General features: G+C 43.8%; 1 protein-coding gene across 1 annotated transcript in view; it reads left to right on the forward strand.

Annotated features, from left to right (window-relative positions):
* Window positions 1-9,002: 9,002 nt before the first annotated feature.
* Window positions 9,003-25,057, forward strand: part of ADCY7 (adenylate cyclase 7) — a 72,922-nt gene continuing 56,867 nt past the window's right edge. The window contains exon 1 of the mRNA XM_081963268.1: window positions 9,003-9,505. The gene's annotated coding sequence lies outside the window, so the exon portion shown is untranslated. The remainder of the gene's footprint in view (window positions 9,506-25,057) is intronic.

Here is a 25,057-nt window from a genome sequence, read left to right on the forward strand (position 1 = left end):
GAAAGGGTAGTGTAATTCAAATTCTGGTTGTGGGGTTTGGGTTTTTTTTTTTTTTTTTTGCATGCTTTTATCCTGGATTTTTTTAAAAGCAATTGGTAAGGGAAAAAAAACCTTCTCTTGCAGCTTTACAGCTCTTCCTTTAAAAAAAAAAAAGCAAGGAGACTCATTAATGCAAAATGGTTGAATTGTTGTTTTCTCTTTTAAGAAAAAAAAACCTGAATGTTACCTCATTCCCTTTTTCAGAGACTTTTAAAATCCAGCCTTACGAGAGAATTAAAACAGTCTTCAATAATGGGACGGCATCGTCAAATGCTGTCTTAAAAGAGGCACCAAGCCGTGTTAATTCTTCCTGAAATTCTCCCGCTTCCTAGGATGGGTTTCCTAGCTCAGGCAGGGCTTTGGATTTTAAGAGGGAAGTGAAATTTGTGTTGTGAATGCAGAAGGGAAGGGGTTGAATTGCAGTCATTTGCTTTATCTGAAGAAGAGGAGGAGGAGGAAGAAAAAAAAAACAGACAAGGAGCACTTTAATGGATAGAATGTAAAAGTGACGTTTACTGTAACTTTTTATTTTTATTTTTCTTTATAAAGAGGAAAGTGTGTAATTCCGAATGTAAGATTATTGGGTGTATGCGGTCTGGAGAATGAAAACAACCCCCCCCTCTTTTTTTTAAAAAAAGAAATACTAACTTTCAGATGTTTTCTTTTATAAATTGCAAACCAACCTGAACTTGGCACTTGGTAAAGTGCAAAAAAAAAAAGCTTTTTAAGTGAACAATAATTATAATAATGCAACACAACCAAAAACTGTCATGGCTGAAAAAAATGAATAAAATAACACTAGATGATAAAGCATTTTGACTTCGAAACGACGAAAGGGGAGGGGGAAAACAAAATTCAAAATACCATAATAATCTAAAACCCTAGGCATTTTTTTATTTGAAAGAAGAAAAGTGTTAACTTGACAAAGAATTATTAGTTATGTTTTGTTCCAATCATTTTTTTTAAAGCCAAATGCCTTTCGCGAACTAGAATTTGTCACAAGGATTCACATTATGCATTATCAGAATATTTATTCGGAATTAAAAAAATATGTTTTATAACTGTAGGCCTACCCTGACACTCTTGTTTTGGGAACAAAATTCTAAATTATTTTTAATCCAGTATTATTATTATTAGCTGCCATTTTAAAATGCTGTTACGAATGTAACACCAGTTTGTATTACTGCACCACACTGAAGGGGTTTTTTTATTCAATTTTTTGGAAAAATCACCCTCTTCATTGGAAACAGGTTGCCCGGTTACAGAGATTGGTGTTCCAATAAGCATGTGATTATTTTAATGTGGTGATAGCGGGAAGATAATCTTGATTCCATTGGGAATCTTAGGTTTGTCTCAATTTATGGTTTTCATAAATTTTAATGGAAAAATAGCTTTTCCTGGACTGCTCAAGTTTCATTTTGTAAACAATATCTTTCTAACAGAAGAAGAAGAAGGAGAAAAAAAGCATGAAGGAAAAATTGAGGAATTTTACTTGCCTCAAATAACCAGCATTGGTATTCATGAAACACATGTATATCTAGCAAATCTTTATTTAAACCGAACAGTTGAACTGTTCGTCTTTTTTCAATCTGAAGTTTAAAAAAAAAATCACTTTCAGTACCTTTTAATTTCTGCCTGATCATTTATCTTGTACACTTCATCTCTGTATTCAATTCAAATCTAATTCCTTTTTTGAGTTTCAATACTTTTTTGTGGAAAAATTTTGTGAAATATATATAAAAATAAATGTTTCAACAACGTTTTATCATTCATGGCATCTATTTTCTGTTTTAAGGCATGCAATTTTTTTTTCCCCTCACCACTTTTTATTTTACCAATTAACTCTCCAAAATGACCAAGTTAACCATTGATAGACTTATGGTTTGGATATTGAATAGCAGAATTTCCCATCTCAAAAAACAAAAAACAAAAAAACCTCGCCTACATTTTGCAAAGTAGTTTTGAGTTTGAAGTACCCTCTACATCACAACTTGGTATGCTTAGTTTAACTCCATCAATAAATTCTATAGTCCTCACCTCCAGCACACCAGTTCCTAAACATTTAACATTGTGTACCACATTCTAATGATTTCCTACAGAACGTTGATATTCTACCCAACATTTCCCTGACCCGTCTCTCAAAATGAAGGGGACAAGGCAACCAAGTTTGATGTGATTGTATGCATAACTAAAATATGGATTAAATCCCAGTCACACATTATTCTGTTGTGTGAAAACCTAAAAACAAATGGTTAGCAATTTGTGGAAGAATTGTCCATTTTATGGTGATCCAACTTGGGTGGGCCATAACTTGCAGAAAAGATATAGAATTTAGAAATTGACTTACCTGGAGGCTGACTTATTAGCTGGGGGTGGATAGTGGGCTACGTTTTTTTTTTTAAACCAGCTTTTAATTCCACTGCAATGGAAAGCCTTTTGGCACTTCATCTGGCTTGGGTTTTCATTGCTAATATATTTGCAAAATCCCCATTCTTTTGCTTTTTTTTCCTGTCTGCAATGGGAGGAAACAGCCCACATATTTGAGTGGAGGGATGAATGGATGTTGTCCTTCCTTTGAAGTCAAGGGTATATTTCTCATCCCTTTACATAGCCCTGATCATAGCGTAGCATGAAATAGAATAGAATTCTTTATTGGCCAAGTGTGATTGGACACCCAAGGAATTTGTCTTTGATGCATATGTTCTCAGTGTACATAAAAAGACAAGATACATTGGTCAAGAATCATAAGGTACAGCAATTAATGATAGTCATAGGGTACAAATAAGGAATCATCATACAAGAAAACAATATAAATCGTAAGGATGCAAGCAACAAAGTTACAGTCATACAGTCATAAGTGGGAGGAGATGGGTGATAGGAACGATGAGAAGATTAATAGTAGTGCAGACTTAGTAAATAGCTTGACAGTGTTGTGGGAATTAGTTGTTAAGCAGAGTGATGGCATTCAGGAAAAAAACCTGTCCTTGTGTCCAGTTGTCTTGGTGTGCCGTGCCTTATAGCATTGTTTTGAGGGTAGGAGTAGAAACAATTTATGTCCAAGGTGTGCGGGTTCTGTAAATATTTTCACAGCCCTCTTTTTGAATCATGCCAAGTAGCTTTTGGGTAGACATTTCAGGGTGTATCCTGGTTGAAGAGAGAACTGACCCATGTCACACAAAGGGTGAGGTGTGTTATTTAGAGCTACCCTCAAGAAACTCCTAAAATGAGCAGTTTGGGATAAACCAATGTTATGCAGCTGCAGTATGAACTGTCCCAAAGGTGCTTTTTCAAGAGGCAACTGGGCTTTCTTTTTTCTTTTTTCCCTTTGAAAACATTTTGTTTCTCATCCAAAAAGCTTCTTCAGCTCTGACTGGATGGTGGGGAATGGGAGGATTTACACTCCTTGTAGACAGCTGGTCATTTGCATCCTTTTAAAGGGTCATAGAGGCCACTTGGAGGTTTCTGTATGTCCTCAGCGTCACCTGAGTGATGCTCCTGCTTCCTGTAGTCTGCAATTTTTTTTTCTGGAAATCCATTCCTACCCCCCACACCATTCAAAGGGTCTTCATCCCAAATTGTAGAGCTAAAAGCAGAAGCACTACAGATAAACCTCCAAATCCTCTAAGAGCAAACCTATTTTTGTGCAAATGCGCACACATTGCACCGATCCGGCAGTATTGCCTGGAGCAACCTACCTGATTGTGGGTGAAGATTGGGTCTCTGAGCTTATTATGGATTGGTTTCCCAACTACCAAGGTAGGTAAGTGGAGTTCAGAGGACTTGCAATGACCTTGGCTGACCAACAGGTGGTGCTGGTCCATTAAAATTACAGAAGCAGGTTTAAAGAAGAATTATTAGAGCAGGGTTTTTGCTTCAAATTTCCTTACATAAGATTAAAAAAAAATTCTGGCAAGGGATCTAACATTATACAAAATACCCTACCTGTTCCGAATAATAAGAACAGGAGACTAACTGATACTTTATTGTAACACCACCACCACCACCACTGCCTTGTGTTCAATTTTGTCTGATTTTTAAAAGATTGTCTGGATGAGTTACAGCAGTTTTCTTGGCAAGGTTTTTCAGAAGTGGTTTGCCATTGCCACTTTCCTAGGGCTGAGAGAAAGGGACTGGCTCAAGGTCACCCAGCTGGCTTTGTGCCTAAGGCAGGACTAGGTAAATGTAAATGTTCCCCTCGCACATATGTGCTAGTCGTTCCCGACTCTAGGGGGCAGTGCTCATCTCCGTTGCAAAGCTGAAGAGCCAGCGCTGTCTGGAAATGTCTCCATGGTCATGTGCCCAGCATGACTAAATGCCGAAGGCGCACGGAACGCTGTTACCTTCCCACCAAAGGTGGTCATTATTTTTCTACTTGCATTTTTACGTGCTTTCGAACTGCTAGATTGGCAGAAGTTGGGACAAGTAACAGGAGCTCACTCCGTTACGTGGCGGTAGGGATTCGAACTGCCAAACTGCCGACCTTTCTGATCGACAAGCTCAGCATCTTAGCCACTAAGCCACCCTAGAGAACTCATAGTCTCCTAGTTTCTTAGCCCTTAGCTCTTAGACCTAACAGGGGCTGCCTCTCTGCTCTTCTACAATCACCATTCAAATCAGCAAACGCCCTGGGGAGACTGATCGCCAAAAATACATCAGTACTATTATGCTTGTAGAATGCAGTACATAGGCAAGTTCATTTTAACTTAAAAATAATACATAACGTTTACTCAGCCCTGTTCCCAAGGTAACAGCTGCAGTCCAATCACCTAATAAAGAGATGGCTTTATAGCAATGAACCTCTTCAACTGAAGTGTGCCCAGTTTAGTAAAACAGAAAGGACGAGTTATTTAAGGGACAAGAGGAGTCTGCTTATTTATTTAATCTCAAGCCAACTGTGCAGATGTTGCAATGGTCATAAGTGCAAGGACTGACCATAAGTCACTTTTTTCAGTGATGTTGAAACTTCAAACGAATTGCTGTAAGTCAGAACTAGTGTATTGCAGCATTCTGGAGCTCCCAACTTCGTGTCAATCTAACCGTGATAACTTGTCATTTGTAATTTATGCCCGGAGTTATAAGTAAACCAAGGGAGTGGTGCGGTGGCCTAAAGGTGGAGCTCTCGCCTCATAATCAGGAGTTCGATTCTAGGTAGAGGCAGATATTTCTCTCTCTGGGCACAATGAGAATATATCTGCTGAACAAAACTCCACATTGGCGACGGGAAAAGCATCCGGCCAGTAAACATTCAGCTCCATCCAGACTCCATCCCACAAGGGATTATGAGGTTGTTAAAAGAGGATGATGATGATGATGATTTATAAGTAAACCAAGGAGTCCCTGCGGATTTTACTCCACCAGTTGTTGCCAATTCTAGAGGGCGGTACCCATCCCCATTTCAAGGCCATTGAGCCAGTGCTGTCCAAAAACATTTTCGTACTTATGTGGCCAGTGTGGTATCACGAAGTGCTGTTACCTTCACACCGAAGTGGTACCTATTTATCTACTCGCATTTGCATGCTTTCGAGCTGCTAAGTTGGCAGGAGCTGGAGCAAGGAACGGGAGCTCACTCCATCATGTGGCGCTTGGGACTTGAACCCGGACTGCTAGCTTTCTAGCCAACAAGCCCAATGTCTTAGCCAAGGCACCGGGGCTAAATCAAATCTTAACGAATGAATCCATCCTCTCCGAGGATGTATCTGTCCCTCCTACTACGTTGAGAAACCTGGAAAAATGACTACTTTTCTCTTACATAAATCGAATGAATAAATTGTTGTGGTCCGCCAGTAGCCAGTGGAGCTGGCAGGGGATTCAGAGAGCGAGGAGGTTGGGGAGGAACATGGGCCAGTCCTGGAGTCTGGAGAAAGGCTTGGACAAGGGCTCTGTGTTGGAGGCAGAGAGGGGGCCAGAGCCATAAACCAGTTATCAGCTGCCTTCAGAGTCAGACATCAGTGAGGCAGACGAACAACTGGAGCCTGTTCCCAGTGTGCGCATGGACAGAGTTGCCAGATGAAGGGAACAGCTAAAGAACAGGGGTCGGCTTGGGAGTAAGGCCACAGGTGGACAATGAATGGCCCCTCCCAGAGGAAATAAAAGAGGAGCGAAAGGGGAGTGGAGTTTGCAGGAGACAATCAGTTCACTTAATTGGTTCGTGACTCTCCCAGACTCTTTGCCTAGTTCTGCAGATATCGGCCTGGCAGCTCTCCAAGCCAGATAAGGTCTGTGACCGTAAATCCTCCCTTGAAAGACTTTGCTGGATGTGAATGAGCAGAATCCACAGTAAATTAATAAAAGGGTTTTTTGCCCGGATAAGGAGTTTGCTTCATGCTCTTGGGAAGCCTTGGTCAGAACATAAATAAATAAAATCAGCCGGCACCTCCCCGACTATTGTCCTCTCTCCAGAAAAACGGCCAGCATTAATCAAAGAGGCTGGTCAGGTGGGCTGTTTTGTTGGGGGAAACGTAAGAATTACCATCCTGCCGGAGAAACAGGTGGTCAGCAAATAAAGGAGCCTTTGTAATATAAGCAAGGGAGGGAACCTGGCTAGTCAAAGAAGAGTCAGAGCGACAGTAGCCAGGCATTTCTAATTTGATGCATTTGCACAGGAAATGAAAGGATATCGCCAAGAATAGACGGTGCTTATGCAGTTAGCAGGCCTGATAAAGCTGCTTCCTCTCTGGTTAAAAGAAAAGCAGATTGGAGATTACAGGGTTGACTTGATCGGCTGATGTGATTCCTCCTTCTCCCCAATCAGATGCTTGCAGGCAACACGCAGCATTGTTAGGGATGAAGATCTTGTTTAGAATAGAACAGAATAAACAGAGTTGGAAGGGACCTTTAAGTCCAATCCCCTACACCATTCCAGACAAATGGAAGTCCTATCTCTGGTTATCCAACATCTTTAAAACTTCCAGCGTTGGAGCATTCACAACTTCTGGAGGCAAGTTGTTCCACAGATTAATTGTTCTAACTGTCAGGAAATTTCTCCTTGCTTCTAAGTTTGCTTCTCTCCTTGATTAGTTTCCACCCGTTGCTTCTTGTCCTATCCTCGGGTGCTTTGGAGAATAGTTTGACTCCCTCTTCTTTGTGGCAGGGGACGCGGTGACTCAGTGGCTAAGACACTGAGCTTGTCGATCAGAAAGGTTGGCAGTTGGGCGGTTCGAATCCCTAGCACCGCCTAATGGAGTGAGCTCTCGTTACTTGTCCCAGCTTCTGCCAACCTAGCAATTCAAAAGCACGTAAAAAATGCAAGTAGAAAAATAGGGACCATCTTGGTGGGAAGGTAACAGCATTCTGTGCGCCTTCAGTGTTTAGTAATGCCAGTCACATGACCATGGAGACATCTTCGGACAGCGCTGGCTCTTTGGCTTTGAAGCGGAGATGAGCACCGCCACCTAGAGTCGGGAACGACTGGCACATATGTGCGAGGGGAACCTTTACCTTTTACCTCTAAGTAGCAGCCCCTGAGATATTGGAAGACTGCTATCATGCCTCCCCTAGTCCTTCTTTTCATTAAACTAGACATACCCAGCTCCTGCAACATTAGAAAAATCCCATCTTTTTTTTTCTTGGTAATTGCATTTCATTTGACGTCAAGAGAGTCTCTGGAAATTGAGAAGCAGAGCAATGTTGGCTAAAAAAATATCTGCTTCACCCTGCATTGAATTAATCAAAAGCACTTTAAAAATATACTTTTGTCACCCACTAAGATGGCAGCATACTCCTAATTTTTATTTAAATGGCTCCCCATTAGACTAAGCAAGAGGACACTTACTGTAGTGGTACCATATAGCCGGCCCAAAGTATGCTTGCAATCCAGCCAGTGGCGTTGGGAGTCCGATTGATTAAAAGTCATTTAATACATGATTTTTATCAGGCAAGATCAGCGATAATTGGAGAAGTTCAACAAGGAGGCTACCATGAATCATAATACTAATAAAATTAGCAGCATGACTATGGATAAGATAGGAAAATATTAGCTCTTCAAAGAGGACAGCACGGAAAATAAGACAAGGGGATGCGTTTTCAAGAAAGTTATATCTTTGCCATACATAACTCTTTAATTATAGTTCTATATCGTGTGGTTGTGAGTGTGGGTGTGTTTAATATTTGGAAAGCTTCTGCATTTTTGCCTTCCTTCCTTTCCTCCCTCCCTCTCTCCCATCCATCCATCCGTCCATCACTCTCTAATGTCTGTCCATCCATCTTCCCTCCTCCCTCCCTCATTCCCACTCCTTCCTTCCTCCCCCTTTCATTCTTTCCTCCTTTCCTCTTTTTCTCTCTCCTCCCTCCCTTCTTCCTTCCTTTCTTTCCTTCCTTCCTCTCTTCCATCCATCCATCACTCTCTAATGTCTGTCCATCCATCTTCATCCTCTCCCTCCCTCTCTCGTTCCCTCCCTCATTCCCACTCCTTCCTTCCTTCCTCTCCCTTTCTTTCTTTTCTTTCTTTCCTCCTTCCCTCCTCCTTTTCTCTCTTCTCCCTCCCTCCCTCCCTTCTCCCTTCCTTCTCTTCCTCCCTCCCTATCTCCCATCCATCCATCCTTCCATCTTCCCTCCTTCCTCCCTCCCTCCCTCATTCCCACTCCTCACTTCGTTCCTCCCTCCCTCTTTCTTTCTTTCTTTCTTTCTTTCTTTCTTTCTTTCTTTCTTTCTTTCTTTCTTTCTTTCCTCCTTCCCTTCCCCTTTTCTCTCTCCTCCCCCCCTCCCCCCCTCCTTCTTTCCTTTCTCCTGCTCTTTACATTAGTTGATGTTAATTTTTATCTGTTTTGTACAACTTTAACAACAACAACAAAAAGCACAACTCCGGGCGTGAGGCACCGAAAATACCTTTTCCGCGGAGTGGAGGGGGACAAGGGAGGAAGAGTGGGGGCTGCTAGAGGGGGAGCTTCTCCGAGGCCCCGCCCCCGGGCGCACCTGTTCTGAAGGCAGCTTGGCGGGCGCAGCGCGCGCCTGGATTTTGCGCGCGCTCTCCCGGCCGGCGACTGTGCTCGCTTAGGATCGGCACAAAGCAGGGCGCTTCACCTTGCGGAGGCAGCGCCACTAGAGGGCAGGGCCGGCGAGCCCGGGCCGGGGTTGGGGGAGAGGCTGGTGGCAGCGCCTTTCCGCTTTTGAGTCACTCTTCTTTCTCTCGAGCCGAAGAAGGGGAAGGAGAAAGGGAAGGCGTGATAAAGAAGGAGGAGGAGAAGAAGGACTAGAAGAGAAAGAGGAAAAGAAGAAGGAGGAGAGCTAGAAGGAGAAGGAAAAGAGGAAGGAGAAGGAGGAGAAAGAGAAGGAGTGGTAAAGAAGCAGAAGGAGGAGGAAGGAGAAGGAGAAGAAAAGAAGGAGGAAGAGAAGAAGGGGAAAAGGAGGAGGAAGGGAAAGGAAAAGAGAAGGAAGGAGGAGGAGAAAAAAGAGAAGAAGAGGAAAAAGGAGGAGGAAGGAGAGGGAACAGTTCCAGCAGCGTCTCTCGCTCGGACCGACGGCGGCTAAGGTGAGGCTCCGGGACGGCTGGCCGGGCATCGCAGGCGCGAGGTTGGGCAGCCTGACAAGCTCCCCCCTGCCGGGCCCAGCAAGGGTGGGGCGTGTGGGTCCTGGCCTCCCCCCCCCCTCCTTCTTTGACGGCCACCGCCCGCTTTGGCGTCCCCTCTGCTGGCGGGGAGGGGACTGGGGTGTGGGGAGTGGTGCTGGTGGTTTGGGGAGGGGGTTTCACTGCCTGGGCTATAAAACAAGGGGAAAGAGCAGGGTCCCAAGGTTGCCCACCTCCTTCCCCATGCTTTCCAGATGTTGCCCTTTGGGGAGGGGTCTTGGAGAAAGAGAAGTGGCCCTGTCTGTCTGGGGCTCTTGCCTCTGCCCTGGTCCACGCCTAGCTGGGGAATGTGGTGGTGGTGGGCGATTGGGGGGGTTTGATGAAAGGGTCAAGGGGGGGGGGTCTTGACCTACAAAGATGCCCTTGCCGAAGGTAAGAGGGTTAACAGGTGACAGAAGGATTTGGGAAGGGAAAGTAAGTCATGGCTTTTGGAACACTTTCGTCTTACTGGAGATGTTGTGTATGTGTACACAACTTGGGTACCTGCTCAAACAAAGCTGTTCTTGTTGAGGACTTAAAGTAGACCAAAGTGTAATGATCGCAACGCAGATGGTGCTGAATCTTGGGGGAAGGGTTTTGCGTCCTGGATGATGTGAGGATGGGCTTTCAGTGAAAAGGACTGCTACCATCCTCTCTTCTGCTCTTCCAATAAGCCAGAAATCATAGCTTAAGAAGGACCATTCCCAAATCGGCACTTCTCAGAAATGAATGCATTTCAGATCTTCTGAGGGTTTATGGAGGTTGAAGATTAACAGGGCCGAAGGCTGGTGGAGCGATGGTTCGCCAATCTAGTATTCTAGTTTCCTTTCTAAGTCACCTTGGAAAGATGATTGTAGATAAGAAGACGTTGGATAACCATTTGTCTGAAGTGGTGTAGGGTTTCCTGCCTAGGCAGTGAGTTGGACTAGAAGACCTCCAAAATACCTTTCAACTCTGTTATTCTCTTCTCTTCTTCTCTTCTCTCCTCTCCTCTCCTCTCCTCTCCTCTCCTCTCCTCTCCTATTCTATTTTCTATGCTATTCTAAATCCTATTCTATTCTATTCTATCATCTTGGCTTGTGCAGATGAAAAGCCTGCTCCAAAGTAAGGAAGGCTGTTGTACCACATCTGTATGAATCCTGGAATTGCATTGCATGGGTGGGAATCACCCAATGAGTTAAACCATCCTTTGTTTAACCAGAATTTGATGAATGCATTGTAGTTAACTAGGGTCACCCCAAGTCAAACAAGCTTTCCGGTGTGCAACCAGAGGTCAGTGCAAGCTGCGAAATGAAAACCAGCCAACTGAAGCTTCCCAAAATTAATACAGGGTCGGGTTGTGCAAAACACTCAGCCGAAGTCCTTGGCAAAACAAGTTGGCGTGAACGCAACAATATTTTTGGTGATGGTTAAGGCAGACGTGTCTTTTGCAAGTCCTGTGTCTGATTCAAGAGTTCTTCCTGGTTTTCTCTGCCCACATATGCGTGCACAGACACTTCTCTTCACTCCAAGAGGAACTGTCATTTGTGTGTGTGTGTGTGTGTGTGTGTGTGTGTGTATTTTTCTGGGAACAGCTTCCAAGTACCATCAGACTTGCAAACAACACAACAGTTTTAGCAGTTTTTTTGTTCACACACGTTTCACAACCTTTGTGTAGAATATTTGTTGTGTTCAGTGAGGGTGCTTCTTGGTATGAAGTCTTGCAAGCCGTCACGGTTGGCTTCTTCACACAGCATGCTAAACCCCAATTAAACCCAATGCCGGCTTAATCTGTCTTGGCTCAGAAAATGCTAGGAGGTCAAAGGTTCAGTTTGACTCCACTGTATACAAAACTAAAACACAATTAGCACACTTGCGGTTTGGTGTGTCATGTTCCTCTAGACCAGGGGTGTCAAACTCAAGGCCTGCAGTCCAGGTACGGTGGAGTGTGCTTAGATCTGGCCTGCAGAACGACTCTTGAAGTAGTGAAGGACCAGCCCATGGTGCTTCTGCCAGCGAAAATGGAGCTCAGAGAGGCTGCATGCAGCCTGCCTGGGCTCCGTTTTTGGCCATGATGGCCTCCTGGATCTGTCTGCCAGCAAAAACTGAGGCAGGCCACACACAGCCTCTCTGAGCTGGCAGAGGGCTGCAGGAGGCCGTCATGGCCAAAAACGGACCCTTGACGTTGAGCTGACCACGCCTATCCTGATCATGCCCCCAGCCACACACACACAATCCTCCCCCCCCCAAGGTCAAACACAATGGCTGTCAATGAAATCGAGTTTGACACCCCTGCTCTAGACTGTGGCTCATTTATGATTCCTACTACAATATAAATCTGACATTTGGGTTAATTCAGACAGCCATGGTTGAGTTTACCCTGAATTCGTGGTTGCATGGACACAGCCTCTTTCTTTGTCCTGTTTCTAATGCCCCAAGTTCTTGCCAATGTTGTGCAGCAAGGCTTCGAGAACGTGACACGCATCAACAGAAAAGCAACCCAGCCTTACCATGTCCTACGTGAGCTCAGGACGCAGCCCTCTGCGCCCTACGCAGGGACGTTGTGGTTTTGTGGTTTTTTTTTTTTTGCAAAAGGGGGCACTCAATTAGCAACTGACAACCATCTTGCATTGTGCAGAATGCAGGCATCTCCCTGCCCGCTGATGACACGCCTTTCTCTCGGAGTGCGAGGGAGCAAATATTTCACCAAGTGACATCTGTTCACCAATCGGTAGCGTAATCTGCTCCTCAAATCACCCTGCTTCGTTTCCCTTTTTAAAGAACGTTTCCGTTTGGTGGAGCCGCTTCTGCCTTTTTGTAATGCCTCCCTACACAGATGCAACACGTCGCAAAAAAAAAGAGAAAATAAACCATAAAGGAAATCGTACTTCTCTGAAATGTTTTCGGGGTTGAAGAAGCCGTGTGTGTGTGTACGTGTGTGTGTGTGTGGAATTTGGAAAAAAGTGGAAACGTTGCAAATTTTTGTTCTGGGCAAGCATCGCATTTCGTGGAACCGCTGCTGAGTTTGGGGGGGGGGGAAGGGCAGGAACGACATGAATTTCCAGCATTTCATTTTGGAGGGAGCCTTTATTGTTGGAAACCTGATTCTGTTTGCCAGAAGGAGAAGTGTCTCACCAAAATTGCTTCCCAATAACATAACTTGACATAAGGAATGTGGTGGCTCAGTGGCTAAGATGCTGAGCTTGTCGATCAGAAAGATCGACAGTTCAGCAATTCGAATCCTTAGCGTCGCGTAACGGAGTGAGCTCCCATTACTTGTCCCAGCTTCTGCCAACCTAGCAGTTCGAAAGCATGTAAAAAATGCAAGTAGAAAAATAGGAACCACCTTTGGTGGGAAGGTAACAGTATTCCGTGCACCTTTGGCGTTTAATCATGCCGACCACAGGACCACGGAGACGTCTTCGGACAGCGCTGGCTCTTCGGCTTTGAAACGGAGATGAGCACCGCCCCCTAGAGTTGGGAACGACTAGCAGATATGTGCAAGGGGAACCTTCACCTTTACCTTTAACAAAAGTTTGAGTTGATGGCCCCATTAACAGTTTTGAATAGGTTTGTAATTTGAAAAAAGCACATCTAAAGAAAAGCGTGTGTTGTGTTTTGACCGACATGAATGCGTACAGAGAGTCCTGGACTTACAATTCGTTGCTTAGCGACTGGCTGAAATTATGATGGACTTCCCCTGGGGTGCTTACAGAACCTGGTTTAGAGGTTCTGATGGCTGTTTCCCCCTAATCACATGATCCCATTTCAACTGGGGGTCAGCTGACCCATTGGCAACATCCTGTTGTGATGTGACCACGTTTTACAATATTTTGACCCAAAATTGCCATTTACTTCTGGTTTGAGGGAAATTGGTCCACGATGAATAATTGGTTCACTTAATGACCACAGTGTTTGCTTGGTGACTGCAGCATTCACTTAACAACTGCTGCAAAAAATAGTTGTGAAATCAAGTCGGTCTCATGGATGATCGGCTTTGCAACTGTAAAAGTTTGACTACATTACGGTCCTAAATTGAGAACTACTGTATGCTTTTCAGTACGATTTTGGATGAAAGCATCTTGTGCTTCTCTTCCTTATTGTCATGTCATCTTCCTGCATAGCCACTTCCCCGTTCTGACCATCTAAATGCCGAGTGTCAATCAAATCACACAAGAAAGGTTGCAATCGCACGTCTCTGTCCATAGGTCCATAATGGGAGATGGCCAGAGGTGGGATTCAGCTGGATCGGACCGGTTCGGGTGAAGCGGATGCTAATTTTGCATCTGGTTCACCAAACCAGTTGTTGAAAGGATTGGCTGGCCCCACCCCGTCGCCTGCTCATCATGACAGGTAAGTACAGGGACTGCACAGAGGCTCTGGGAGGGAGAAAAACAGGCCTACTAGAAGTTCTGGAAGTCCAGAAACGGACCTGCTTCTGGCTTCTGGAAAGCCTCTGAAGCCCGGGGGAGGCTGTTTTCGCCTCCGGAGTCTGGGGAGGGTGAAAATTCCCACCCCTGCTGTGGGAAGAACCAGTTGCTAAAATTTTTCAATCCCACACTTCCTGCCTGTGTACGCCTGAGATAGTTTCCACATGGTTTTTGGATCCCTCCTACTCTGCAGGATTGTGGCTTGTAAGGCAACGAAGGATTTCCTTAAAAGAGAGATAGTTAAGAACTCTTAGGGTGTGCAATGCTGTCTTTTCATGCCGGACAAATGGTGAATTATCCCTCTTGGTATGAGGAATGACAAACAACAGAGCACACGAACTGTGTAGAGAAAATATCCTACTTGCCAGGACCTGTTTCCAAATGCAAGACTTGACCTCAGCTTAGCAAATCTTGTTTCTGACGAAAAACAGAATGTGGCGCAAGCCGTGTGAGTCTACAAGCGTGGTAGAGCCCTGAATAATTAAGCAGAAACGGCAGAGGTACGTTCAAGAAGTAATTTAGAACTTGATTGGGGAGAGGATGGATCCTGATCAAAAATGTTTTCTCTTCTCCTGTAATCTGTATTTTAAAAACCCTCCACATTTCTGTGTAGATTCTCCCATCATCTAGGTCCGTGGTTGTCCCAAAGGTGCTTTTTCAAGAGGCCACTGGGCTTCCTGGTTTTTCTTTGAAGAACTTTTCACTTCTCATCCAAGAAGCTTCTTCAGCTGAAGAATGAGAAGTGAAACATTTTCAAAGAAAAATAAGAAGGTCCAGTTGCCCCTTGATAGTTATGGGACAGTTCATTCGTTGATCGATGCAGCTAATCATGCTAAGCCAAAGTTGGACAAAACATACATTGTGCAAATCCATCCGGTTCTGGTTTATTCAACAACTATGTTGTTTTAGTGTGTGTGTGAACTCAAGACTTCTGTTGTGCTTTGCACCTCTCTCTACTGCCTCTCTTATCACTCCATTATCCTACTCCGTTTCCTTCCTTATGTTGGCATGTGAATAGCAATAGCACTTATATACCGCTTATATAGTGCTTTTACAGCCCTCTTTAACTGGTTTACAGAGTCAGCATTTTGCCCCCAATAATCTGGGCCCTCATTTTGCCTACCTCGGAAGGATGGAAGGCTGAGTCAATAGCAATAGCACTTAGACTTATATACCACTTCACGGTGCTTGATAGCTCTCTCTAAGCGATTTTACAGAAACAGGATATTTTCCCCAACAATCTGGGCCCTCATTTTACCCACTTCAGAAGGATGGAAGGCTGAACCAACCTTGAGCTGGTCAGGGTTGAACTGCTGACTATGGGCAGTGTTAGCCTAAAATATTGGATTCTAACCACTGGAAAGGAAGGAAGGAAGGAAGGAAGGAAGGAAGGAAGGAAGGAAGGAAGGAAGGAAGGAAGGAAGATAGCAATAGCACTTAGACTTATATACCACTTCACAGTGCTTTTCAGCCCTCTCTAAGCGGTTTACAGAGACAGGATATTTCCCCCAACAATCTGGGTCCTCATTTTACCCACCTCGGAAGGATGGAAGGCTGAGTCAACCTTGAGCCTGGTGAGACTTGAACTGCCAAACTGCAGCCAGCAGTCAGCAGAATTGATGTGCAATACTGCAGTCTAACCACTGCGCTACCTCGGCTCTACTCGTATACATTATACGAGTGAATATTTAGGAATTAGTTGTACCAATGTGCAGATCTGAGGTTCCATGGAAGATAAAAATTATAAAAATCCTGACTCAACATATCTCAGCCCTGACAATGGTAATAGTCCATGTGTCTTAAAGATCCCAAAGTTGAGGAACATTCTTCTGATTGTCCCAGAGATGCTTTTTCAAGAGGCACCTGGACTTTCTGGGTTTTTTTCCTTTGAAGACATTTCGCTTCTCATCCAAGAAGCTTCTTCAGCTGATTGGACGCCAGCAGCTTCATAATCCCATCATGGAGTTACATCCTGACCTATTAGAATTTAACACTTTTTGACAGATCTCTTTTTGGTTTTCCAATGCATTACCTTTCATTTATAAGTTTCCCCACGTTTCAGAACTGTGGCTGCGTCCTTAAGAAAAACACAACATTTTCTGTGAAAGCCACAGCAAGATTTGTCACAAAGACACTAGTTCTGAAAAGGTTTTGATGTCTAAGGGGTTGGCCTTGTGAAGACAGTAGTCTAATCAGTGTAGGATGGAAAATAAAGAGATCTTAACGTTTAAATGGTGGGCTACATATTTGTGGGGTAAATTTACAGAATTGCTTTAAAAATAAAACCCAGTAGGATATCAATCAGCTCTGAAAATATGAAACTTATTTTCCTACAGCTATTTCTGTTCTGAGAAGATGGCTTTTATACTGAGTCAAACGAGCAACTAAATACAGCAACTAAATCAGCTACTGAGGCCTAATGTGTACAGGTATTAAAATAAAACTTGCTTGGCTTGAGTCTGCCTTAGGCTTTGTTAGGGCTGTTGTTGCTTTTAACTCATGGTTTACAGCTTTGTTGTTGTTGTTAATTGCGAAGTCGTGTCTGACCCATTGTGACCCCATGGACAATGTCCCTCCAGGCCTTCCTGTCCTCTACCATCCTCGGAAGTCATTTAAGCTCATGCCGACTGCCTCAGTGACTCCATCCAGCCACCTCATTCTCTGTCGTCCCCTTCTTCTCTTGCCCTCCATCTTTCCCAGCATTCGGCTCTTCTCCAGTGATCCCTTCCTTACTCTTTTGAGTTTCATCTTCAGGATCTGGCCTTCTAAAGAGCAGTCAGGTTTGATCTCCTCTAGGACTGACTGCTTTGATGGCCTTGCAATCCAAGGGACTCGCAGGAGTCTTCTCCAGCACCAGAGTTCAAAGGACTCCGTTCTTTGGCACTCAGCCTTTCTTATGGTCCAACCTTCACAGCCATCCATTGCAACTGGGAAAACCATAGCCTTGACTATATGCACTTTTGTTTGCAGGGTGATGTCTCTGCTTTTTAGTAGGATGTCTAGATGTGTCATTGCTTTCCTCCCCAGGAGCAAGCGTCTTTTAATTTCTTGGCTTCAGTCCCCATCTGTGATGGGACTGCAGCCAGCTGCTGGTTTACAGCTTACCATGTTACAAAAATCCAGCTAACGGTGGTTCAACGGCATAGTATGATGGGTGGACCTATTCAATGCACTGCTTCCCATCACTGTAGATCCTAAATCGTGATTCAGAAACCACAGTGCTGATTCATTGCATAAGCAACAAACCCATTATGGTCTTTTAAATATAAACTACAAACCCATTCCAGTGTTACATACGGTATGACTGTACCCTGTATGACTACATCAGTTGAATTTTCAGTCAACCGTCCTTTCCATCTTCCACGCTCCCTCTGATTAAGGGGGAACGGGGGTCTTTTTGATGCTGTCACCCTGTTTGTGAAACATCTCCAGATGTTCTGATGAATTCAGAGATGACGCTTGGCGGTGATTAAGCAGACTGTACTTATAAGCTGGGAATTGAACACCGCGATGAAGGACACATCTGCGTTGTTTCCAAATCAAATGGTGATCCAGCTCAAGAAAGAAAGCCAGGATTCAACAAACAGAGAATGTACGAGGTCTTTAATCTGGGATAAATTCTCTCTCCTGAATTAAAAATCTTGCTGTCATTTCCTAGTTTCCTCACTTCCTCACTTTTCCTAGGGAAAATCAAATTAGTTGAACCAAACAAACCGAGATTACTAACTAAATCATGGTTATTCGAACCAAGGGCAGGTATATGATGCACTCCCATCCCATGTCTGCAATAATCTATGTTTAGGAACACTGGGACTCAGTGGCTAAGACGCTGAGCTTGTCAATCAGAAAGGTCGGCAGTTCTGAGGTTCAAATCCCTAGCGCCGGAATAACGGAGTGAGCTCCTGTTACTTGTCCCAGCTTCTGCCAACCTAGCAGTTAGAAAGCATGTAAAAAAATGCAAATAGAAGAATAGGGACCACCTTTGAAGGGAAGGTTACAGCGTTCCGTTCGCCTTCAGCATTTAGTCATGGCGGCCACAGGACCACGGAGACGTCTTTGGACAGCGTTGGCTCTTTGGCTTTGAAACAGAGATGAGCACCGCCTCCTAGAGTCAGGAACAACTAGCACATATGTGCGAGGGGAACCTTTACCTTTTATGCTTAGGATCGTATGTTTGTTTTTCCATCCAGGATCGCACTCTGAGATTTTATTGCATAAATATTCAGGTATTTGCCACTATTGCACATTTTATTTTTCTTTCTCCGGCAAGACATTTTAATTGGCTTTAGTTCTGACAGGAAATCTTGAAATGTTAGACTGGTGACGTTCCCCTGTTGTTTCTGAGTTCCCAGCTTAATCCTCCTCTTCTGTAGCTTTTTCATAATGCTTTTTTACCTCATTCGCTGATTCTTGGCTTTCTTTAGCAGCTAATTATGCAGAATTTCTCAAAAGCCCATTGAAAGACGGAATAAACGATTCCAGCTGCTTCTGTTTTTATCTTTCCTTTTGGGCTGGCTCTGAAATACTAGCCACTCCTTTGGAATTCAATGGGACTTACTCAGAAGTATATTCACAGGAATTAAAGACCCAGTTTTGGGGAGAAAAAAAAATAAAGTACAAATATTTTCAAGCCATGTTTTCCTGTAAGAGAGCATCTCAGTTCAGGCAGTGGATGATGGGTAGTGCCTGTTCTTACCAAGTCTGTAAAATGCCTTGGATGTGGTCGGTAACCAAGGAATCTGGGGAAAAAATGTGTAAATCATTTGGATACCTTGTATTTCCAATCATTGATAAAATCTGTTCCATGTGTCATTATATCCTGTCTCCCTTTGTTTTTTATTTCTAATGTTAGTCTATCCATTTCTGCGCAAGTTAATATTTTCCTTATTATCTCCTTTTCTGAAGGAGTGTTTTCACTTTTCCATTGCTGTGCATACACCATTCTCACTGCTGTCAGGATGCGAAGTATTAGGTATATTGACCCTTTGCTATAGCCTTCTGTTATAATACCTAATAGAAATAATTCTGGATTAAATTCTATACGTTGTCCAACCATTTTTTCTAGCTACATCTGAATTTGTAACCAAACTTTCCTTGCTTTTGTTACATGTCCACCACATGTGGTAGTAGGTACTTGGTAGTCACCAGCCACTTCTTAAAACCCTCCAGAGATGCAAAGCTCATTTTCTCCATAGGTAGACTGTTACACTGTCATACAATAATCAAGAAACCTTTATTATATTTAGATGAAGTCTAGGTTAGCCAAAACTTCTTCCTGTTGTTTATGGCTCTACTTGTGATAGTTTGGGCCACCTTCTTCCTTTTAACTTCCCTTTATGAACTTTTTATACTTTCTTTCTTGCCTCCCAGTGAGGCATCTTACTATCTTAACCTACAGTCCTGGTTTGAAAGAGGGATAATACAGCTTGGAAAGGAAAAGGAAGGGGGGGGGGGGAGAGATCAATCAATTTAAGGTAACAGCTCTTTCATCTGTAAGGCAGATGTGTTGGCTATATCGAAACTAGGCATTGATCCAATGGCAACGCAAATAGTTTCAAAAATTATTGGAATGGAGATTTGTCTTGGCTTGATCAGGTGTTGTTGGATAATATCCTGTTAGAGCCAGTTTTATTTAAAAAAAAAACCCTTAATGGCTGGCTTCCATCTCTTCTGTTGGGGTGGTTTCTTAAAATCCCTACCCATGTTCATTAGGATCTGGTAGAGGGCCAAAGGCTGTTTAATGGATTAATTAATTAAATAAATCAGAATTGGTTTAGGTCACCCACAAACTCTGGTTTATAAACCACACTGACTTCCTTGGATGGATGGATGGATGGATGGATGGATGGATGGATGGATGGATGGATGGATGCAAATTCTGTGTGTCTTCTAGCTTTTGCCAGAAAAGTAGCGACAGCAGAGTACCAAATACAGTTGGTTTGCTTTTAGGAGCAAGAGAAGCAAAAGGGACTTTCTTGCTTTGCAGCTCTCTGAGCTTGGTGGTTTTCTACCACTGATGATGTCACCTAGTTGGGTCATGAAATGTCTACGAGAAAACCACCAAGCTCAGAGAAGAGTAAGGGCCCTGCAGTTCAACCCTGAACTACAACTATTCTCTTCTACCGGTCGCTAGAGCTCCACAGATATTCAGAGTTAACACTTGCGTGCTTCCTCCAAGCTTTCATCAAAACAAAGTGTACCTTGGATGATCTGCGCAGCTCTAGCTACCGATAGAGGAGAATATTTGTAGTTCAGGGTTGAACTGTGGGCTCCTTGGTGCTCTCTGAGCTTGGTGGCTTTCTTGCAGACGTTTCATGACCCAAATTGGTGACATCGTCAGCGCTAGAACCCTACTCTCTTCTAGCGCTGATGATGTCAACTACTTGGGTCATGAAACGTCTGCAAAGAAAAGCGCCAAGCTCAGAGAGCACCAAGGACCTCACAGCTCTTGTTGTTGGGTGTTAGGTTTCCTGCTCCAGTGTGGCAGCTTTGATGCCATAGGTTGTGTTTAGTACACCCTCAGGACAAGGGGTTCTTTACAATGCAGCAGTTCTAGTTTTCTGCAAAAGTAAATTTTAGCAAGACAGAAAGGCATTCGAGGAAGCTTCTGTACCAGTTTGATTTGATGTACCGTGTTTTCCCCAAAATAAGACAGAGTCTTACTTTCTTTTGACACACACACACACCCCGATAAAAATGCTTGGCCTTATTTTCAGGGAGGTCTTATTATTTTTGAGGTGCAGGAGGCGTCGAGCGTGGTCACCTCACGGCTGCTGCTGTGTTGCAATATTTTCGGGGAGGGCTTATTTTCAGGGGAGGGCTTATTTTAGCATGTGATGACAAACTTACGGCACGCGTGCCAGAGATGGTATGCAGAGCCCTATTTGTGGGCATGCAGGCCGTCGCCAGCTGCTGTTCTGCTTTCAGGCGTGTATGTGATCTTCTCTCAGCTGGTCTTTGCGGGCACTGGAGTTCTGGAAATGGCCTGAAAATGGTCCGAAAAATGGGGAAAAACAGGCTGTTTTTCTGCCTGTTTGGGGGGCTTTTTCTGTGCCAAAAATGCCCCCCAAACAGCCTGAAAATGGCCTGAAAAACTGCCTAAAATGGCCTGAAAACGGCCCCAAAACAGCTCCCCCAAATGGCCTGAAAATGACCAAAAAACAGGCATGCATGCAATGGCCAGCTAGTCTTTGGATTTCTGGCGCTCTGGTTCCATGCAAATGCATGCATAGGCACGCACATCTCAGTTTGGGCAATCGGTGCCAAAAGGTTAGCCATCACTGTTTTTGCGCATGTGCTCAAAAGCCCGATTGGTCTTATTATTTGGGAAGGTCTTATGTTCAGGGAAATGGGGTATATATTGCAGAAGTCTCTTCAATCAGAGGAAATCGTGCCTGGGGTGTTATATTGGGCCTGGGAGTTTCCTTGCTTGGTGTGGCTTTTCAGTGGAGAGTCGATTCTTAATTTCCTACCTTATCACAGAATCAACATCCATTTTTTTCAGCATCTGGCATTGCGATTGTGGACACTGGCGCTGTTGACAGCAAGGGAGAACCTGGGACAGAATTGTTCTTTAAGAGCTGCAAGTCCTTGGGTGGGGGCCAAGAAAGCAGAAACGAAACTTTCTATTGAAAAACATGTTTTTCTACTATCCCCCAAAAAGCTCGAGAAAATACAGGTGGCTCCTGATTGTTTATTTGATGCTTTGTTTGATTAGCAGAGGCTAAACAATGCTTGATGGGGTGTTTTTTTTTTCCCCCTTCTTCTTCTTCCTCCTCCACCACCTGTTCCTTCGTAACGTGTAACTTTATAATCTTACCAGTCCGGCTGATTTTGCAACAGATCTTTGTGAAATACAGAAAGTACAACAAGTGACTTCTTCCACCTTTTCAAAACATCTCAGCAGGATGGCCGGTTTTAATGGTAGCACCCAGTGTGGGTGCCTACTGGTTCGGACTGGTAGAACCAAACCGGTAATGGTATGGCAGACTGGGTCGCTGGAACCGGCAGCGAACAAGGCCTGCCACGCCTCCGAACTGGTTCCTCGGTCTCTTCAAGTCCACAGTCAGCCATGGAGGTTTACTAGGAACAGAACTGAATGGAACCATGATAGAATGGAATAGATTAGATTGGATTGGATTATATGGGATTGGATTGTTCTGGACTGGACTGGAATAGAACTCGGATAGAAAGGGATAGTTTGGGCAGAGTAGGGTAGGGTAGAATAGAATACAAATAAGGAATGGAATGGAATGGAATAAAATGGAATGGAATAAAATGGAAAGGAATAGAATGGAATGGAATGGAATGGAACTTACATTTGTGCATTTTTTAAAAAACCAGACGATTTAAAACAGCATTCTAGCCAATCCTTCCTCCAGTCTAAAAATCATTTCCATTCAGATTTCTTTTTTGTCTTTTCTTCCCACTTAAGTCCCCTTTAGGATATACTTTACTTTTTGTCTGTGGATTAATTAGCATAACCTGCCAAAGGCGAGCCGAGGAAAATAAGTCACTGGGCAGATTGAGATGCTGTTCAAAGAATGAGGCTGTATCTGCCAAGGTTCGCGCTTTCTCACGAGCTGCAGTTCTGTGTGTTCAAATTCTTGTTCCATGCGTTGCTTTTCAAGGGCAAAACTGTACATATGAGCTGTTGGCATCTGTTCAAGGCCACACAGGCACCCTTTAATCTTGTCTCCAGGCTCTTCTGCAATCCATTCTGTTGCACTACAGGTAATAATCCTTGACTTCGCGGCCGTAAGTCAAGTGGGATCTGATTATATCACAATTTTGACAGCGATTGTGAGCGAATGGCCTGCCTGTTTATTGACAGAATTCAGATTCCGGATGGGTGATTTTTGCTAGAAATCATTAAAAAACAAAAGATTGCATATTACAATCACATGACCACAGAATGCTGCAAGCAGTCATAAATGCAAGGCAGTTGATCAGCAACCCAACTGTGATCATGTGACTGCAGGGATGGTGCGATGGTCTTAAGTCCGAATACATCTGGTCAGAGCCACCAAAACCAACAAATGTTGAAAATGGCACTGCAAACAACCATAAATGTTGGCTGATTGTCAAGCACGAAAAAGACAACCACGCGGTCCTGTGGTGTGTGTTGCTTCACACTGCAAAAACGGAACGTAAGTACAGATATCCCTCGACTTACAACCGTTGGCTTAGTGTCTGTTCAAACGGGAGTGGAGTGGAGTGGAGTGGAGTGGAGTGGAGTAGAGTAGAGTAGAGTAGAGTAGAGTAGAGTAGAGTAGAGTAGAGTAGAGTAGAGTAGAGTAGAGTAGAACAGAACAACAGAATAACAAGAGTTGGAAGACACCTTGGATGTCTTCAAGGCAAACCCAGGGCTCAGCAAGGAAGCCCTATTCCATTTCAGACAAATGTTACCCAAACTTTTCTTAAAAACTTCCAGTGTTGAGCATCCAAAACTTCTGGAGACAAGTTGTTCCACTGATTTAGGAAATTTCTTTTTAGTTCTGCCTTGATTCTCTCCTTGTTTAGTTTTCACCCATTGCTTCTTGTCCTGCACTCGGGTGCTTTGGAGAATAGTTGACTCCCTCTTCTTTGTGGCAGCCCCTGAGATAACAGAACTCTGTTCTCATGTCACCCCTGGTCCTTCTTTTCTTTAGACTAAAGGTAAAGGTTCCCTTCGCACATGCGTGCTAGTCATTCCCCACTCTAGGGGGCGGTGCTCATCTCGGTTTCAAAGCCAAAGAGCCAGCGCTGTCCGAAGACGTCTCCATGGTCATGTGGCCGACATGACTCAACGCAAAAGGCTCACAGAACACTGTTACCTTCCCACCAAAGGTGGCTCCTATTTGTCTACGTGCATTTTTTACATGCTTTCGAACTGCTAGGTTGGCAGAAGCTGGGACAAGTCACGGGAACTCACTCCGTTACGCGGGTGCTAGGGATTCGAATCATCGAACTGCCGACCTTTCTGATTGACAAGCTGGGCATCTCAGCCACTGAGCCGCCACGTCCCTCTTCTTTAGACTAGACCTACCCAATTCCAGCAACCATTCTTCTTATGTTTTAGCCTCCAGTCCCCTAATCATCTTTGTTGCTCTTCTCTGCACTCTTATGAGGCTTAGCATTTTCTTCTAGGTCTTTTTCTTTTAGGTTTAGCATCCTTTCTCCTCAAGCACACCTGTGCAAGATTTCTGCGTTGACCACCCAGAGAAAGTACAGGGTGCACCGGAGCAGATATATATATATATACACACACACATCCTGTTGTTGCCCTTATTGAGCTCAGAGGCATCTCTCTCCCCCTCTCCTTTGCCAGCTCTGTCTAAATGATTGCGGTGCACATGAAAAGCCTCTCCAGTTACAGTAGAGTCTTTGTTAGGTAACCATTAAATGTACTTGAGGCAGAATGAAATTGGTTTCTGCAAACTGTTGCTACGGAACTGGTGCCTGCAGTTATCGCTGTGCGAGGGAAGAGTTTGTGTGCTTTGCGAGCTAGAAAGCTGCTTAAATAGCGGGGCTGTTGTGAGATTTATGGTTATTTTTTCCCCCCTTCAGACTCTTCCGCACAAGAGCAGCGACAAATTAGTTGTTTGGAAAAAAAAAACCATAAACAAAGAAAAGGTTGTCTCGGGGTGCACATTCCTACTTTCGTGGGTGTTCTGCCGTTGTTTAATAGCATCTATTTTGCTTGGGCCATTTTTCTTTTTTAATTAATAGTAGGAAAGATAGGGGAAGGAAAAGGGAAGGGAAAAGTGTAGGAAAAAGGGGAAAAGGAAAGAAAAGAAAATTGACTTCCGATTCCCTTTGGGGCAGTCGAATAAGATAATAGCATCTAACCTCAACTTTTTACTTTTACATAATATAGCCACTTCTATAACAACAAACCTATCTAATCTGTTAAAAAAAATAAAAATCAAAGTTTCATTTTTTCCCCACCTCGAGCATAAAGTCCAGAAAGGGGTTTCCAAGCACAAAGAAAAGTTTAGGCCATTTTTATATTCCATTTTGCTACGTGCAGCTTGTTAGACGTTATTGTTTTCCTCCTTGTAAAAATAGAGAAATAAAATGCTGAACG

This window comes from Natrix helvetica, assembly GCF_964273705.1.
Source record: "Natrix helvetica genome assembly, chromosome: 10".
NCBI classification, from domain to species: Eukaryota; Metazoa; Chordata; class Lepidosauria; order Squamata; family Natricidae; genus Natrix; species Natrix helvetica.